Genomic DNA, 15,819 nt, shown 5'->3' with positions numbered 1-15,819 from the left:
GATGCCGCTGACAATTGGTGGCCATCCTTAACTGCCCTTGAACTCAGGGGCTTGCTCGGGCCACTTCAGCGGACAATTAAGAGTCAACTCAATGCTAAGGGTCTCAAGTCATATCCAGATCAGACCAGGTAAGGACAGGAGATTTGCTTTGCTAAAGGACACTAGTAATCCAAATGAATTTTACAACAATCCGTATTAGTTTTGTGACCACCAGTAATCAGACCAGCTTTCCAGTCCAGCAATTTTGTGTTGAATGTGAATTCCCATTGTAGGAATTTGAACCTATGTCATGGGATCATAGAATCCCTATAGTGTGGAAGCAGGCCATTTGGCCCATCGACTCCATACCAACCCTCCGAAGAGTTGCCCACCCAGGTTTGTGTGTGTGTGTCTGGGGTGAGTGTTTGAGAGAGAGTGTATATATGTGTGTGTGTAAAAGTCTGTAGGAGTGTGTGCAAGTGTCTGTGTACGTGTCCGTGTATAGGTGCGCCTGTGTGTGCACAGGAGGGCCTGTGTGTGTGTGTGCATATAGATGTGCCTGTGTTTGTATATAGAAGTGTGTGCGTGTGCGCGTGCGCCTGCGTGTGCGTGTGCATTTAGAGTGCAATGGTGGTCACTTGTAGTGCAACATGGACCCAAGGTCCCGTTTGAGGCCCTACCTATGGGTACCGAACTTAGCTACTCATGTGACTCGGCCAACGGTGTCTATCTCATACGCTGCAGGCAAGGAAGCCCTGAGGCATGGTACTTTGGTGAAATCTATTCACACACAGACACTCACACAGGCACACACTTACTCACACATACACACACACTCCCACACTCACACACACTCCCACACTCCCACAGGCACACACACTCCTACACTCCCACAGGCACACACACTCCCATACTCACACAGGCACACACACTCCCACACTCACAGAGGCACACACACTCCCATATACACACACATTCCCACACACACAGGCACACACACTCCCACACTCACACAGGCACACACATTCCCACACTCAGACAGGCACACACACACTCCCACAGACACACACACACTCCCACAGGCACACACACTCCCACACTCACACAGGCACACACATTCCCACACTCACACAGGCACACACACTCCTACACTCACACAGGCACACACATTCCCACACTCACACAGGCACACACACTCCCACACTCACACAGGCACACACACTCCCACACTCACACAGGCACACACACTCCCACACTCACACATATACACACATTCCCACATATACACACACATTCCCACACTCACACAGGCACACACACTCCCACACTCACACAGGCACACACATTCCCACACTCTCACATACACACACACACTCCCACACTCTCACATACACACACACACTCCCACACTCACACAGACACACGCACTCCCACACTCACACAGGCACACACACTCCCACACTCACACAGGCACACACATTCCCACACTCACACAGGCACACACACTCCCACACTCTCACAGGCACTCCCACTCCCACATGCACACACACTCCCACACTCTCACAGGCACACACACTCCCACACTCACACAGGCACACACATTCCCACAGGCACCCTCTCACAGACTTCGACCCCTTTACACTCACACACACACATATACACTCTCTCTCACAGACACTCACAACCCCCTCCACCCCAGACACACACACATGTATACGTTTGTGGGGTGAATTTGTACTTGCAGAGGTACATTGTACTTTGCTCAAAAACTGCATGAATCCATGTAAGACTCTGTTAACTCACTTTTTAGATTGGAATCAGTCTAAACATTATGGCACAGACAACAGCACACAGGGGGCTAACACCTTCAACATCTTATCTGCCTGACACCAATTGTTACAGTTAACCTGAGAATGTAACTTTTAAAAAAAATGTTTTGTGATTTACACATGAAAGAAGTGAAACTAACATGGTCATTCTAACAGATGAGAGACTTAACAAACAATCTCGGTATTTTTCGATGTATAATTTCAGTTACATCAAACTGTAAACTTTTGCTACAAATTTTGTATCTTACAATTGTGTACTCCACTACCACCTCAGAGTCATAGTCATATAAATGTACAGCATAGAAACAGACCCTTCAGTCCAACCTGTCCATGCCGACCAGATATCCCAACCCAATCCAGTCCCACCTGCCAGCACCCGGCCCATATCCCTCCAAACCCTTCCTATTCATATACCCATCCAAATGACTTTTAAATGTTGTAATTGTACCAGCCTTCACCACTTCCTCTGGCAGCTCATTCCATACACACACCACCTCTGTGTGAAAAAGTTGCCCCTTAGGTCTCTTTTATATCTTTCCCTGAATCACCTGAAGGAGCAGCGCTCTGAAAGCTAGTATTTCCCTACAGCTCGTAAGGGTGCAGCTCAGATGTTCCTTTAACTTGTTAGAGTGTCATTGAAAAGGTCAAGAAAAGAGAGACAAGTGGAATAGTGAATGGAAGTGACAAAGAAAAAGCAGAGAAGCTCACTTTGTGCCCTGAATTGAAGTGTTCAACAAAGCTGTTCTCTCATAACTGTGAAAATTCTTAAATAGCCAAATTCTTAGAATGAGAACTGAACAATCTACGATGATACTGCTCTGTGATAGTAGCATACAAATCCATTAACAGAATCATGTACCTTAATGAAGGTTAACCCGCATTATATTGGTTTAATAATATTCATTATCTAGAATCACCCAAGAAAAATTCCCATTTAGGTTGAAATGTGCCATTTCCTGGTGCTTGCAGATCAACAAAGGAAGTTTCTTTACTCAGAGAGTAATAAGGGTGTGGAATGCTCTGCCTGCAACATTAGTGGACTTGCTAATGTTAAGGGCATTTAAATGGTCATTGGATAAATATTTGAATAATAATGGAATAGTGTAGGTTGGATGGGCTTCAGATAGGTTTCACAGGTTGGTGTAACATAGGGCCAAAGGGTCTGTACTGCGCTGTCATGTTCTATGTTCTAGGATCACCAAGCTAGGGTGAGCGTATAATCTAGTGGTCATCCAACTTCCAGCTGGCAAAAACACCCAAACATTTGACATGTCACCACATAAAAATAATTAGGGAGGTTAGTCTTAAGGAACACTTTAAAGGAGAAGCTTAGGAAGAAAATTCTAGAGTTTAGATAGAATCCCTACCTTGTGGAAGCAGACCATTCAGCTCATTGAATCCACACCAACTCTTCGAAGGGTGTCCCACCCACATCCACTCCATTCCTGCAGTTCCTGTGGCTAACCCACCAAACTTGCACAACCCTGGACACCACAGACAATTTAGATTAGATTACTTACAGTGTGGAAACAGGCCCTTCGGCCTAACAAGTCCACACTGACCCTCCGAACAGCAACCCACCCAGACCCAATCCCCTACATTTACCTCTTCATCTAATACTACGGGCAATTTAGCATGGCCAATTCACCTAACCTGCACATCTTTGGACTGTGGGAGGAAACCAGAGCACCCGGAGGAAACCCACACAGACACGGGGAGAATGTGCAAACTCCACACAGTCAGTCGCCTGAGGTGGGAATTAAACCCAGGTCTCTGGCACTGCGAGGCAGCAGTGCTAACCACTGTGCCACCGCCAATCCACCTAACATGCAAGTCTTTGGACTACGGGAGGAAACCGTAACACCCGGAGGAAACCCACATAGGCACAGAGAACATGTGCAAATCCCACACAGACAATCACCCAAGGCTGGAATCAAACCTGGGTGTCTGGTGCTGTGAGGCAACAGTGCTAACCACTGAGCTACCATGCTACCCATTTAGGGCCCACTTAAGATATAGTCATTATATGGTGTGATTCAAATCATGGATGTGCAAGAAACCAGAGTTGGAGAAGCGCAGATCTTTGCACACTGACAACTGAAGCTTCATATTGAAGTGGCAGTCAGATAATACGTTTTTTGTACTGTTTGAAACACACTGCTGATTATAAGTCCTTGCTGATAAATGGGGACAGCAAATTGGGAGATTTCAATTTTCTCAAATGCTTTGTTCTGTTTCAACGAACACTGGAATGATGCAGTTTCATTTAATTATGAGCCATTGTTGAAAATTCTGTGTATTTACAATGGGATTGCCAATACATGTTATCTTGTTCTCCACGAGACAAGCTTCAATGCATCTCAGCCTCGAAAGGATACGAAGAAAAGGTTCAGCAAATGAATTTTCCAGAGCCATGTGATACCTCTGTGTCATGAATGCCTAACAAACAGAAGCTTTTAACAGTAATAAACTGCTTTGTGTTTTTAAAGCAAATATGTTTTATAAATCTTCAATTATGCATGCAAAGAAATGGATTCAAAGCAAACAAAATCAATGGGTCACTGTGTATAAACAGCTTAGTCCCTGCACTGTACATAGACAGTTACAACACTCTCTTACAGCAAATTGTATTGCAGATCATCCAACTTAAGGAAAATTAGATCAGAATGAACAGTTAGTCAAATGCCAATAATAACTAGTGGCTAAGGAAACTAATTCTCAGTAAATTCACACAGAGGCTGTTTTAAATCTGCAGAGAATTTTGAAATTGTCAAAGTCTATTCACATGTTCTGTTTCATGAGGAAAACGTGCATCAGAAATGAGAATGCACGCTGAGTTTCAGGAGGGTCTGTATTACACTTTGGTCTTTTTTTTCTTATGATGTGGAGGTGCTGGTGTTAGACTGGGGTGGACAAAGTCAAAAGTCACATGACACCAGGTTATAATCCAAGAGGTTTATTTGAAACCAACGCTGCTCCTTCATCAGGTGGAGGAGTTGTGCTCCATAAGCTTGTGACTTCAAATAAACCTGTTGTAATGTAACCAGGTTCTGTGTGGCTTCTGACATTTTTTTAATAAACATGCCTCATTCTAAAATTTTAATATAATGTATTTAGATAACTCTCATTGCTAAACCTTAATTTTCTGAAGCATGCAGTCTTCTTTACTAATCTTGATAGCTTCTCTGTAATATCACCAAGAAAACAAAGTGTTGGGAGAGTGTAGATCCATCCTCAGAATATACACAGTCATATCACTTACTTCTCCCCCTAAAATGGCTCAGGACTTTCTGAATTATCCTTAATTTGCAGTTCTTGACTTCATTTATCTTCTTTATTTTTCCACACCCCACCCATACTCACACCCTTTCTTTTCCTGTTTGAGTCACTGGATCGTAGAGACGTACAGCATGGGAACAGACTCCTAGGTCCAACTTGTCCATGCTGACCAGATATCCTAAATTAATCTTGTCCTGTTTGCCTGCATTTGGCCCATTCGGTTGCCTTTAATCATTCTACCAGTTGCCAACAAGAAATATTTTAGATTTTAATCCATGGACTGATTTGAAGCAAAGTGATCAGATGGGAAAGTCCTTTGAGTAGAATATTGCTTTTATATCCTATTCAATTTTACTCTTCACTTACCCAGCACCCAATATTATTTGTTATTTAAGACCCACCCAATATTACATCTCCTCTACAGCTCAAGCACAGTCACTCTTCATTCATTGGCCACCAACACAAATATTGCTTCTCAGCCACTGATATGATCTGTTTGACTATTCGAGGCTAAACCAAAATATTCCCCACTTCCCGACTAAAACACCGGAAGAACAGTGGCTTCTGCAAACCAGAAACAAAAACAGAAGTTGCTGGCAAAGTTCAGCATGTCTGGCAGCACCTGTGAAGAGAAATCAGAGTTAATGTTTCAGTCTGATTTCTCTTCACAGATGCTGTCAGACCTGCTGAGCTTTTCCAGCAACTTCTGTTTTTATATTCCCTTCCTTGCTGTTATTTATCACTGAGTCAAGCTTTTGACTAAATCGTCACTCCAATCCCCAGACTGCCTCCTACTGCCTTAACATCATTGCCTGTTCTGTCTCTGTCTTCACTCATCTGGCGCTGAGACCCTTAGATGAATTAGATGAGCATAGATATCTCACAGCCGTGGAGCTGGAGGATAGTACTAAAACAGGCAGGGGCAAAACCATAGAGAGTTGAAAGCAAGGACAATCTTAAAATTGCAGTGTTACTTAATTGCCCAGAAGTGTAGATCAGCAAACACAAGTGGGACTTGCTGAGAGTAAAAATACGTGCTGCAACACTTTGACACACCTGGGTTAGGATAGAGTCTGGGGAAACTCTTCAAGTAAAAGCTCATCCAGATATACTGAGTTGCCAAACATTTACTGGGTCACATCTTCAGGAAAGGAGGAGAGAGGAAAACACAAGGGAAGAGGAGGAAAGAATAAAATAGTATTCTGATTGGCCAGCAGTCCCAAATGCATCATAATCAACAGCACAGTGACCAGATTTTACACTCCACAAATAAACAATACTGGCTGTTCATGACATGTGGGAGACAGTGAGGGCTGCAGATGCTGGAGATCAGAGTCAAGAGTGTGGTGCTGGAAAGGTGCAGCAGGTCAGGCAGCATCCGAGGAGCAGGAAAATTGATGTTTTGGGCATATTCCTGATGAAGGGCTTATGTCCGAAACATCGACTCTTCTGTTCCTTCGATGCTGCCTGACCTGCTGGGCTTCTCCAGCACCACACTCTCGACTCTGTTCATAACACCTGCACTTGCATTTGCTCAGAGACTTTCCATTGACTTTTTGCTGTAGTAATTATGGGGCCCGTCTACACAGCACCCTTTACATGCCATTTAGGACCCGCACGCACAAGACAAGTTGCGCATCTCATTAGTCAATCAGACTGAGGAATTGCTAATAAGGGACACAGGATCTGAACCAGGACGTGTAATCTAGAATGTTTAATTTGATGGCAAATCATGTCAAGACAGTGAATGAGTGGGAGTAAAAGATGGAATTCAGAGAGATAAAAGTATCAGAAAGTAAAAAAATTAAACGTTTTTAAATTTCCAATAGTAATTAAAATCTGTGGGAATATGGCTCTCTACTTGCATGCTCATGTAAATTGATATTTTATTTTGTTTCGCATTCTTAGCACTTATTTCCCTGACTGAAACTCTTGGCATTGAATGCACTAATGGACTGAAAGTACTGAGTGTGATTTACCACAACACAGTACTGTTGAATTATCTACAAATGAAGTCTCCTGGAGCCATTAGCAAAATATTTCACCACTTATCTTCCACAATTTAACTGAGTAGCACACTTCTGGATTTCAGCCAGTACTCTCTCAATGTGATTACAGCACTGATTCACTGTCCATGTGTGGGGCTCTTCGTATTGGGCACTTTTCATGGTTATGGACTTGGATTGCTTTTCTCCCGTTGTGATCAGGCCGGAAGGGGTGTAATCTGATTATGGGGAGCATGTTATAGTTGCAGAAGGTCTTAATATTGAAGTGCATATTGGAAAGTTGGACACTTGACACAGGAAAATACAGTGATCTGAATGTCACACACTGCCTGTGGTGTTTTCACAATCTACATTCTTCACCTGGAGTTATCAGGATCAGGCATATCTGTCAACTGATCTCCCCCAACTTCAACCACACACAGTCAAGGTCTTTGCCATGTAATTCACTTCTGCAAAGCCCAACTAGCCCCTGAAGATTATTTCTTTAAAATATTTAATAGTTTGGGCTCAACTGCTTTCTATGGCACTGAATGCCACAGACTCACCACTCATCACAGTCCTAGGTGTCCTATTCCACATCCTTAAAACGTGACCCTCTGCTTCGAGACTCTCTGGTCACAAGTAGCATCCTTCCTTCATTTACTCTCTCTCCCCTTCTCTTAAGACATTTATAGGTTTCAATGAACCTCATTCTTCTAAACTCCAATGGACATAATCCTGACCGATCCAGTCACTCCTCATTCATCTGGGAAGCTAGAGAAGTGATTGCTGGGCCTCTTGCTGAGATATTTGCATCATCGATGGTCACAGGTGAGGTACCAGAAGACTGGAGATTGGCAAACGTGGTGCCACAGTTTAAGAAGGGCAGTAAAGTCAAGCCAGGGAACTATAGACCGGTGAGGCCTGACCTCAGTGGTGGGCAAGTTGTTGGAGGGAATCCTGAGGGACAGGATGTACATGTATTTAGAAAGGCAAGGACTGATTCAGGATAGTCAACATGGCTTTGTGTATGGGAAATCATGTCTCACAAACTTGATTGAGTTTTTTGAAAAAGTAACAAGGAAGATTGATGAGGGCTTTAGTAAGGCGTTCGACGAGGTTCCCCATGGAAGACTGATTAGCAATATCTCATGGAATACAGGGAGAATTAGCCATTTGGATACAGAACTGGCTCAAAGGTAGAAGACAGAGGGTGGTGGTGGAGTGTAGTTTTTCAGATTGGAGGCCTGTGACCAGTGGAGTGCCACAAGGATCGGTGCTCGGTCCTCTACTTTTTGTCATTTACATAAATGATTTGGATGGAGCATAAGAGGTACAGTTAGTAAGTTTGCAGAGGACACCAAAATTGGAGGTGTAGTGGACAGCAAAGAGGGTTACCTCAGATTACAACAGGATCTGGACCAGATGGGCAAATGAGCTGAGAAGTGGCAGATGGAGTTTAATTCAGATAAATGCGAGGTGCTGCATTTTGGGAGAGCAAATCTTAGCAGGACTTATACACTTAATGGTAAGGTCCTAGGGAGTGTTGCTGAACAAAAAGACCTTGGAGTGCAGGTTCATAGCTCCTTGAAAGTGGAGTCGCACGTAGATAGGATAGTGAAGGCGGCGTTTGGTATGCTTTCCTTTATTGGACAGAGTATTGAGTACAGGAGTTGGGAGGTCATGTTGCAGCTGTACAGGACATTGGTTAGGCCACTGTTGAAATATTGCGTGTAATTCTGGTCTCCTTCTTATCAGAAGGGTGTTTGAAATGTGAAAGAGTTCAGAAAAGATTTACAGGGATATTGCCAGGGTTGGAGGATCTGAGCTACAGGGAGAGGCTGAACAGGCTGCGGCTGTTTTCCCTGGAGCATCGGAGGCTGAGGGGTGACCTAATAGAGGTTTACAAAATTATGAGGGACATGGATAGCATAAATAGACAAAGTCTTTTCCCTGGGGTCAGGGAGTCCAGAACTAGAGGGCATAGCTTGAGGGTGAGAGGGGGAAGATATAAAAGAGACCTACGGGGCAGCTTTTACACGCAGAGGGTGGAACGTGTATGGAATGAGCTGCCAGAGGATGTGGTGGATGCTGGTACAATTGCAACATTTAAGAGGCATTTGGATGGGTATATGAATAGGAAGGGTTTGGAGGGATATGGGCCGGGTGCATGCAGGTGGCAATAGATTGGGTTGGTATATCTGGTCGGCATGGACATGTTGGACCGAAAGGTCTGTTTCCATGCTGTACATCTCTATGATTCTATGACTGTTTGTATGGATTTTGCATATTCTTCCCCATGTCTGTGTGGGTTTCCACCACAATCCAAAGATGTGCAGGTTAGGTGAATTAGCCATGCTAAATTGCCCATAGTGTTTAGGGTTGTATAGGTTATGTGCATTAGTCAAGGGCAAATATAGGGGAATGGGACTGGGTGGGTTAATCTTCAGAGGGTCGGTGTGGACTCTAAGATTCTATGAACCTTTTCATGCAGAGATGGTGTGTGTATGGAATGAACTGCCAGAGGAAGTGGTTGAGGCTAGTACAATTACAACATTTAAAATGGGTATATAAACAGGAAGGGTTTTGAGGGATGTGGGCCAAATGCTGGAAAATGGAAGTTGATTAATTTAGGATATCTGGTCAGCATGCATGAGTTGGACTGAAGGATCTGTTTTCTTGCTGTATAGCTCTATGATCCTATGACTCTGTAACAGTTAAAATGCCGTTAAAACAGCTAAACAGTTAAATTAGCTTAACTTTACTCTATTACAATATTTAACAAGCAAATGTATTAACGTAATCATCAAATGTCCAAATTAGGCAGCAGCCCTTGACAAAGAGAATATCGCAACGCAGTTATTATTCTCTCGTGCTGCCTCTCTCCAGTCCAGTTGAAAGAATCACCCAAAGAAAAATGTGCTCCTTTTGAATTTTAAAGAGGAAGCCTCTCTGTCTGAGCCCTTACTCTAGCAGCAGAAAACCCAAGCTCTCAACCCCAGAAACCAGCAAACTCCAACAACGAACTGAAAGCACAACCAAAATCTTCTTGGCTCTGTGTGTGAGCCTGACCCTGCCCACTCACCAACTGCCTGTCTGAAGGAGACATTTCCAACACCTCTTTGCAAGAGAAACAGGACAGAACACCTCTCTTAAAGGCAGAGAGGTTTTTATTACTCATGAAGGTTGTTTCAGTACTGAAGAATGCCTTAAGGAATACATTCAGCACCCAGTGCCTTCCAGAAGACTGTTTTTCCACTAACATCACATAATTTGACACCTGACCAAAGTGGCAGCAGCTGGACTAAAACGTACACATGACTACATCAAAGACGTGCTTCTAATCTCATCTAATGTAAAAGAGACAGTATTTATCATAAATGAGTTCTTAATTACACAGAGATCATGGAATCAATAAAACAGATCTTAATAAAACCTATAATTGAAAAAGAACCCACACTACTCACTATTACATTGAACATAAAATGTTACAGCACAGTACAGAGCCATCAGCCCTCGATGTTGTGCCACTCTGTAAAACCAATCTGAAGCCCATCTAACCTACACTATTCCATTCTCGTCCATATCCCTATCCAATGACCATTTAAATGCCCTGTAAAGGTGGTGAGTGTACAACTGTTGCAGGCAGTGCGTTCCTCACCCTTACTACCCTCTGAGTAAAGAAACTACCTCTGACATCTGTCCTAAATCTATCAACCCTCAATCTGAAGCTATGCCCCCTCATACTAGCCATCACCATCTGAGGAAAAAGCCTGTCACTGTCCACCCTATCTAAGCCTCTGATTATCTTAGGTGTCTCAATCAAGTCACCTCTCAACTTTCTTCTTTCTAACGGAAACAGCCTCAAGTTCCTCAACCCTTCCCTCCATACTAGGCAAGATCCTAATAAATCTCCTTTGAACGCTTTCCAAAGCTTCCACATCCTTCCTATAATGCGGTGACCAGAACTGCCCGCAATACTCCAAGTACGGCCACACCACAGCTTTATACAGCTGCAGTATGACCTCATTGTTCCAAAACTTGATCCATCTACTAATAAAAGCTAACACACCATACACCTTCTTAACAGCCCTATCAACCTGGGTGGCAACTTTGAGGGATCTATACATGGACACTGAGGTCTCTCTGCTCGTCTACACTACCAAGAATCTTATCATTCGCCCAGTACTCTGCATTTCTGTTAGTCCTTCCAAAGTGAATCACCTCACACTTTTCCACATTAAGCTCCATTTGCCATCTCTCAGCCCAGCTCTGCAGCTTATCTATGTCCCTCTGTAACCTACAACATCCTTCAGGACTATCCACAACTGTACCAATCTTAGTGTCATCTGCAAATTTACTAACCCATCCTTCAACACCTTCATCCAGGTCATTTATAAAATGACAAATAGCAGTGGACCCAAAACAGACCCTTGCGGTACACCACTAGTAACTGAATTCCAGGATGAAACATTTCCCATCAACCACCACCCCCGTCTTCTTTCAGCTAGCCAATTTCTGATCTAAACTGCTAAATCACCCTCAATCCCATGCCTCCGTATTTTGTGCAGTAGCCTACCATGGGGAACCTTATCAAAAGCCTTACTGAAATCCATATACATCACATCGATGGCTTTACCCTCATCCACCTATTTGATCACATTCTCAAAGAACTCAATAAGGTTTGTGAAGCAAGACCTACCCTTCACAAAACTGAGTTGACTATCCCTTATCAACTTAGTCCTATTGCGAGGATTATAAATCCTACCTCTTATAACCTTTTCCAAAACTTTACCCACAACCGAAGTAAGGCTCACTGGTCTATATTGTAAACTTACAAAATAAAAACCTATGTTATGCATAAAAACTATGCACTTAGCTGCTCCAAGCTGTGATCGCACCCACACAGGTTCCTCTCGGATCAGCTGTTTGTTAATTTTTCTTAGGGACACTCCAATGTCCATAAATACTCTAACTCAAACAGCAAAGGCAGTATCTGTGCAGATTCATTGCTGTGGCAGACAACAGTGTAGGTTTCTGTCTTGTTTGATTCACTGATCATGTGATCACTGCCTTTATGTCTCTTCCTCCTTATTGAAGTGCCATTATTTTCATTTTCTTTTCCCAAAGTTCCACAACAATGTAACAGCTTCTGGAATTTGAGGAAATCAGTTCCAACACTGCAAATACTTCAAAAAAGCAGTTCTTACAGCCACAATTTTTTTCCCATCCTCTTTAGATTACCGTCCAGAACAAGACAACATAGATTTAGGGTGAGAGGGTAAAGATTTCAAAGGGACCTGAGAGACAACTTTTTCATGCAGAGGGTGGTGCGTGTATGGAATGAGCTGCCAGAGGGAGTGGTGGAGGCTAGTACAATTACAACTTTTTCGGCGTGATGTTACTCATGCCCCCCCTACACATTAACAGCACAGAGGTGGAACGAGTGGAGAGTGTCAAACTCCTGGGAGTTGTCAACCACAACAAGCTTTCTAGGACTCTTCATGTGGACGCACAGGTTACAAAGGCCCAACAACATCTCTTCTTCCTCAGGCAGCTGAGGAAATTTGGCATAACGGCAAATACCCTTGCCAACCTTTATAGGTGCGCCATTGAGAACATTCTATTTGGGTGTTTCACTACCTGGTATGGCAACTGTACCATTCAAGATCAGAGACGGTTACAGAGAGTGGTGAACTCAGCCCGGACAATCACAAAGGCCAACCTCCCATCTATAGAATCCATCTACCAGGCCCACTGTCAAGGAAAGGCCGCCAGCATTCTCAAAGATCCATCCCACCCTGGCAATGTTTTTCTACAACCTCTACCATCAGGGAGAAGGTAGTGAAACCTGAACACACAGACCAGCTGGTTTTGCAACAGTTTCTACCCTACTGTTGTTAGAATGGACTCACAAACTCTTAACATTCGCCTGTACCTGTGTTTTTGTTTTTGCCGCTATTTACCTATTATTTACTTAGCTATGCTACTTAATTCTGTGATCTGCCGGTATTGCTCACAAGACAAAGCTTTTCACTGCGCCTCGGTACACTTGACAATAAATTCAATTCAATTCAATTTAAAAGGCATCTGGATGGGTATATGAATAGGAAGAATTTAGAGGGACTAGATTAATTTAGGATGTTTGGTCGGCATGGACGAGTTGGATCGAAGGTGTTTCCATGCTGTACATCTCTATGATTCTATGGAGTCTCTTCAGAAATTATGACACAAAGATGCACAATGGAGAGTCACACAACAAACAGTGTCCGATATGTTGGTCTACCAGTTCAGGTAGAATACAGAATACGCTGTATCGCTCTGCTGTACCACTGCCAGTTCTAGAGCATTTCAATTCACATGCAGAAACATGTCACAACAGATGCACTGGGAACTGCCACTGGAGCCATTTCAGAGCAGGAAATACCAGCCTGCATCTGCATGTGAACATCCCCCTGATAGAAAATTTACTCTTTGCATCAATCAACTAGTGCATCAGTCTCAGATCAACTTCTATTCAACTACAGATAGTGAGATCACCTTCATCAGTATAACTCCTGAATACCTTCCAAGTTCATGCAAATGGGAACAGGTGTGAGGGTTCTGGGAGAGATCACATGTCTCTAGAAATCCTGTGATTGCTGCGATATTTGTAAGTGATGTAAATAAACTTGTTATAGGTTTAGAACTAGTGACAAGGTAAATTGGATAGAAAAGATATACAGCAAACCAGTGAATAAGTAACAGTGACCCTGCATTCTGCTCGGAAAACAGGCAGAACAAAGACTAATTTCTTCCAACAAGTTCACATATAAGCTATCTATTAGATTAGATTAGATTACCTACAGTGTGGAAACAGGTCCTTCGGCCCAACAAGTCCACACCAACCCTCCGAAGAGCAATTCACCCAGACCCATTCCCCGAGATTTACGCCTGCACCTAACACTATGGGCAATTTAGCGTGGCCAATTCACCTGACCTGCACATCATTGGACTGTGGGAGGAAACCGGAGCACCCAGAGGAAACCCACGCAGACACGGGGAGAACGTGCAAACTCCACACAGACAGTTGCCCGAAGCGGGAATCGAACCTGGGTCCCTGGCGCTGTGAGGCAGCAGTGCTGTGAGGCTGCTCTGTTGGTAGCTAAGCCCTCTGAGTCAGGTTCTTCTTGGGAAAGTAGGTTCACACTATGCCAACAGCACAACTTAATTTCTGTAGACTCCTACATACTTCTCTAATGTATTTGGAAATGGCCCCCATGTAACAGCAAAAGTCCAACATCACAAGCAGGATTCTGATTCATCTTTTCTACTGACAGAAGTAGAGAGCATAATTTCAGGTTTCTACACTGGGGACACAGAGAACAAAGATTAGAGAGACAATGATAATGTGCCGGATATTCAGTTCAGGTAGAATACGGAACATGCTGTATCTCTCTGCTGTTCTGAAATGTCAAGTAACCATCTTTATCTTGAAATAATCAAATTACAGAAAAATAAAACCAGCCTCCAACATCTGCCCAGCAGAGAGCTCTCAGCTCTTACTTTCTTTCCTTTTCATTGCAGTGAGATAATCAATTTGTCAATCCAGTGATGACTGTCATGCTATTATTTGCAGTCTCTAAGGGAACAGCACTACTTTATTGCCTGTGTATGATGGGAATTAATGGAGAGTCAAAATTATATTATTTTCTAGAACTATCGTCAGAGCAAAAAGGGAACAAGAAATTGTGACTACAGAAAATATGTAATTTTAAGGATGAGTTCTTTCGGTGATCTGATTATAAAGCTGTGCTAAAGGCTTTGATACCCAGTCACAAAGCTATTGTAAAGTACTTGGACTTGATACTAGTCACTAAATGCCAAAGCATGCTTTAACGATTCAAAGGTGGACTAGCTTCTGGTATTTTTATTGAATGCAATACCACAAACATGGACAGCTTTGAAATTCCTCTATCAGTGTGAATGGGACCAAACAGTATAACACGGCTCTCGTAGCTCCCCAACTCTGAGACTAGACTACCACCAGAGGAGTACAGAATAAAATTTACCCCAAGGTGAGGTTTTCAACTCACTATAACAGCAAAATTTCAAGTTGAACTGCTTTTTGAAAGTTCATTTTTGATATCAGTAACTGACATCATACATTCAGGAGCAGGGAACAAAACATGATTGAACATCACAATTACTTAGTTATACGTTGATTAATTCATAAAGATGGGGAATGGGATAGGTAATGAAGTTAACAACTGACCTGGTTATGACTCTGGCCAATTCCTAATCAAACTTCTCCTGCTGGTCAAAATGGCCATATTTGAAATGAATTTGTAAAGAATAAGGGAATGGTCACAAACAGACCAGTTTTTAAAAAATCTAGATGATGTCTAACATCAATTGAATGAATAATGTGGTATGAAATTCTCATGTCAGAGGCTTGGTATTCTAACATTAACTATACAAGATAACCTAACAACACTGCAGTTCACATTAAACTATATTGTCCATTTTATCCGCCAAAAACAGCAATCATCATGATATTTACTTGCTACCCCAACTGAAAGGTAAATTTGACCTTGGCTAATTTGGGTGGATGAAAAATCTTTCAGAGCCTATTTATTTCCACCCAAAAATTCAAAAGCACATGGCAAATGTCATAAACTGCATAAATACCAGCTGTACAAATCTGCAAAATTTACCTCATTGTACAATTCACGCTAAGATGAATTTCTTAACTCATCACCAATGCA

The sequence above is a fragment of the Chiloscyllium plagiosum genome, unplaced genomic scaffold (genome assembly GCF_037043375.1).
Source record: "Chiloscyllium plagiosum isolate Xiang-an unplaced genomic scaffold, Cpla_swu_hap1 HiC_scaffold_25, whole genome shotgun sequence".
Classification (NCBI taxonomy): domain Eukaryota; kingdom Metazoa; phylum Chordata; class Chondrichthyes; order Orectolobiformes; family Hemiscylliidae; genus Chiloscyllium; species Chiloscyllium plagiosum.
The sequence above is the reverse complement of the archived record's forward strand: the minus strand, read 5'-3'. Positions refer to the sequence as shown.